Here is a 4539-nt window from a genome sequence, read left to right on the forward strand (position 1 = left end):
AATTTATTATTACATTTTAAGTAGATGCACTCGTGAACAAGGACTTTTTTTAAACACACACTGTGCAGGACATACAAAAAAAAGAAAAGAAAAAAAGAAAAAAAAGAACTATCAAGACACCTAGTGTGAATGATCTAGGAATATTAATGGAACCTCTAGGATCTATTGAAAACAGACATTTCAATAGCTCAGGGTCATGGTATCAGTACTATGATAGAACAAGCTGTTTACAAAAGATTTAAACGCCAGTGAAGAAGCCTCCTCCAGGCTCACTAGCTTATGCTCCTTTACCCTTTAGGGTTGTGTCCTGTTCATCTTGCTACTTCCAGTTTCTCTCTCATCTCAGGTTGAGTGTGACAGTCACCAGCAGTCCTCAACTCCATATGCCCTGACTAATCAGCTTCACCCCAACCTGGACTGCAGCAGCAGTTCACAATTCCACCTCAATTTCCACACCAGCCACTCTCTGTTTTCAAAGAAACAAAATTACCCAAAAAAGATTATAGCTCACAACCCTCCTTTTTCTGTACTCCCAACTGCAGGACTTGTCATCTTCTGTTGCACATAAATAAAGCCAAACCCTAAACACATGCTGCCTGGTAAGAAACTTAAATACCTTTCCAGCGTGGACAAAATTAATCACATAATATTTACAGTACTAAACAAAACAATTATAACATCATATATACTCCGATGAACAAACAGTGACAGCATTTTTCAAAAACATACAACTAAAGGCAAGCAAAAGCTCACATCCTAAAAAAGAACTCTCTCCAAGCTGGAATCCCCTCAGATCAGTTTTGTACCCTGCATTCAGTTACGATAACGCTTCTGTTGGGGAAAGACACACAAGGCCTGATTCACTACTGCCTCCCCTCCAGTTTCCCTCAGATGCAACTACCATTCTTCAGACAGAGTTACTCTATCATGAATCCAGGAAAACAGAGGTGTATCAGCTCCATGAAGCAAAATTTCCAGAAATGGGGACACATAAAACCAGTGCTGTGGCTGTGCCAGGCAAGAAGGGCGACAGCCTCAGGCACCAAAGTGAAAGGGGTGCCAACAGGCACTGCCCAGCTGGGGCAGGGCGCGGGATGGAGCTGCAAGCGGCTCATTGGGGAGGGGGGGTGTTCAGAGATGGGTGGAGGGCGGCTCCTGCTGCTGCATGCACTCCTGAGCAAGTATGGGGGGGTGGGAGGGGCGTATGCCCCCCAGATCTGTGTGCAGGGCAAGGGCAAGCTGTTGCTGTGGGCTTTACCCCAGGAAGCAAACTTCCTTGCCACCGTACTGCATAAAACATGTGCCAACATAAGGAAACCCATATTTTCATGCTTATTAAATTGCCCCACCAGATGGGCATCTGCTTGCTCAATCTATATTTGGATGGGGCATCTTCAGGACATACCTGGGTGATGCAGGAAGGGAAGGCAGCAATACTGAATAAATGACCCTGCATGCTTACAAATATGGATACACATGGACCAGCCACTGTCAGCCTCTCTTTTATTAATTTTTTTTTTTTTTTTTTAAGATTTGGTCCCTACTGGGTTCCTTTTCTGGCCTCTGAAAGAGCAACAGTGTGCAAAGAACTAGGAGGAGACAAGAACCCTGCTTCCAGAGATTTAACCGACAGAGGGCCTTACTCACATTTGCCTTAGTCATGAAAAAGGTCCAACTGCCCTTTGCAGTGCTACTCATATGCATAAGATTCACCTGAGTAAGGGGTTGCAGGGCCAGGCTCTTAAAAACAGGCATCAAAACAACATGCATAGGAAAGCACTGGCTTATAGAGAGCTGGAAGTACCTTTGTAAAAAGTGCCCATGGATACAGTAATGCTCTGAACTAGCAATACTGCAGTAGAAGCCATTATCAGCAACGCTACTGCTGCAATATAAAGGTATTCAGTGTGATTTTGTATCTGTGTCAAAGGCAGACACTTCTTTGTTGCGGGGGGGCGGGGAGGGAGACATTGGCTTCTAGTGCCTGCCAAAGCAGAGTAGCAGCCAGACAAGCTGGAATAGACACTCTGTTTTAGGGGAAACCCCAGCATAGTGAAACATCTACAACCACCCTGCGTGGTGCTTTCTGATCAGCCCTGTATTTGATGTACTCTAATATCCTCCAAAGGGAGTTCAAAATTATCCCTACCAAGCAGCTTCATCATTCACACTCAAAAATATTTCATCTCCCCTTGTCTCCTTGCCTTCAGGAATTTCTATCAACCTGATATTTCTTAATCGGAACTTATTTTTTACAGGTCATCAATTTGATTTCTCAATGTCTTAGTGCTTGGTAGTCTCATTTGGAACAGCAATCAGTTGTGCCCATCGATCTTTAGCACCATATATTCAATTTTCATGCAGCTGTTTACAGCATAGAGCTAAAAACTTTCTGGTGAGTGGAAGCTTAAGAGCAAATCTTAGAATCCCCCACACCCTTGCCCATAAACTAGCATTTCATTTTTAAAAAGCTATATAAAATGAAAACCATCAAACTATAAAAATAGCAAACAAAAAGCTAACGGGGTATAATAACATTTAAAAGGTATGCCTTCTTAGAATACCCATAGGACCAACCTCCTCCCTGGTCAGTTCAGACTTAACCCTAGACCCTGAACTTGAGTTGTAGTCAGGTCACTCTTATCTTAGCATGTATAACTACAAATGGTGGTATGTAGTCATAAACTTATCAAGCTGTTTTCCAGCTACCATACTGGTCCCCGCAACCTGCTGGGGAAGTGAATTCCAGAGGCTGGTGCCATGCTGGGTAAAGAAAGATATCCTTTCATTTGATCTAAATTTACCTGCCATCAATTTTCTCAACTGACAAGTTGTTGCTGTGTTATGAGATAACATGAAGAGGAAGGACTGATCAGTTTTCACTACATACTTCACAGTCTTAAATACCTCAATCAAGTTCCTTTTTATTTTACTCCTTTCCAAGTGCTCTTTTTTTCTTTTTCTTTTTTTTTTCTTTTTTTTTTTTTAACTGATTTCCAGAATTATTGATGCTGAGCAAAGCTTTCACTCTGCTAATGGACAAAGATCACCTGGTTCTGATAAGAAGCATTTTCTCTCTGGGGATGCACAAACCTCAAAGAGATTCAACCACCTCTGGTCTGACCCATTAAATTATCTCGTATATCTCCCTTCTTCTCCCATTGTCCACAGAAGACAACTTACCTTTCTAACAGGCTCTAAAGGCCTCCCAGCAATCTTCTTTCCACGTACTCCTAATTAACCTCTGAGAAAGGGCAGCGGTAGTGAGGGGGTCTTTCACCCTCAATCCCAAAATGTTTGTGGGCAAGCTTCTGACCCAGTATGTTGTCTAATCTTCCTAGTCCAGAAAAGCTTTAGCGAAACCTGTTCCTTTTACACCCCAACCCATTCTGAAATCAGATGAGGAAATGAACTTGCTCTTGTGGTCAATGCTCTCCTCAGCTATAAGAGTCTGAGCCATAAAATAGCTCACACTGTATCATGGTAATGTTAAAAATGTCATTATAACAGGTAATGGCAAATCCCCATCTATCACCCTGGTGCCAGGCACAAGGTGCAGCCAAAAGTAGTACTGAGCAAACCATCAGCTGCAACTGTTTTGACTCCTGCTGCTATCCAGTGTTGATAGACTCCCTTCCCTTCACCCCCATTCACTTCACTTGACTTAGGATATAATGGATCTATGTTCTAACTCATTGGTACCCAACCTCTGGGCGTGACCCAAATCAGGGTTGCGGGGGGGTCACAAAGAGCTCACACACAACACATGCACACTCATGCGTGTAGCCCAGGAGTGGCAGATAGGTGGGCAGGGCAGGGCCACCATGCACAAAGGGGGCAAGGGAAGCTCCCATGCCCCCAGACCGCCACCGCACTCCACTCCCAGCAACCCCTGCAGCACCAGATCAGGAGGTCCTGTTGGTGGCCAATTTAGGGTCGCAGCAAAAAAAGGTTGGGAACCACTGTTCTAGCTCTTAGAAGGACTCAGCATGGCAAACAAAGCTCTCTAATAAGCCTGGGAAAAGAAGGGAAAGGACACACCAGCCACCTTCCAAAAGCCTTGAAGAAGCAAATAGAGTTAAAGGTTTCCAAATCCTGTATCTAGATACGTAAAAGAGATGGAAAGTTCGGAGTTTATGGAGAGAAGAGCAATGGCACCAGTATGAAGAAACTAACAGGTGTAGCTGTAGTTCACTAAGATCATCTGGGCGTTTTCAGAGTTTTCCATATGTCCTAAACTGTGATGGAGCCTCAGAGATGGAAAACCTTGTAAATTAAACCTGCTGGGTTTTGTTCATTGAAACAACAGGAACCAAGGCTGGAAAATATTGCTTTCTCAGCCGCTCCCCTGGTGCCCCAAATTATAGCCACAGAACCACCACTATGTTGAAAGCTTAGGAATATCAGGCCTGATGTTAATGCAATGTTAGTTTCATTCAGCCAGCTCTATTGCTTTCAACTGAATTATTTCTGATTCACCCTCAGAGGTCTAAACTGTAATGATAGGGTGAGTGGGAGCAATGATCTGCATTCCTGGGT

This window comes from Alligator sinensis, unplaced genomic scaffold (genome assembly GCF_000455745.1).
Source record: "Alligator sinensis unplaced genomic scaffold, ASM45574v1 scaffold170_1, whole genome shotgun sequence".
In the NCBI taxonomy this organism is placed as follows: Eukaryota; Metazoa; Chordata; order Crocodylia; family Alligatoridae; genus Alligator; species Alligator sinensis.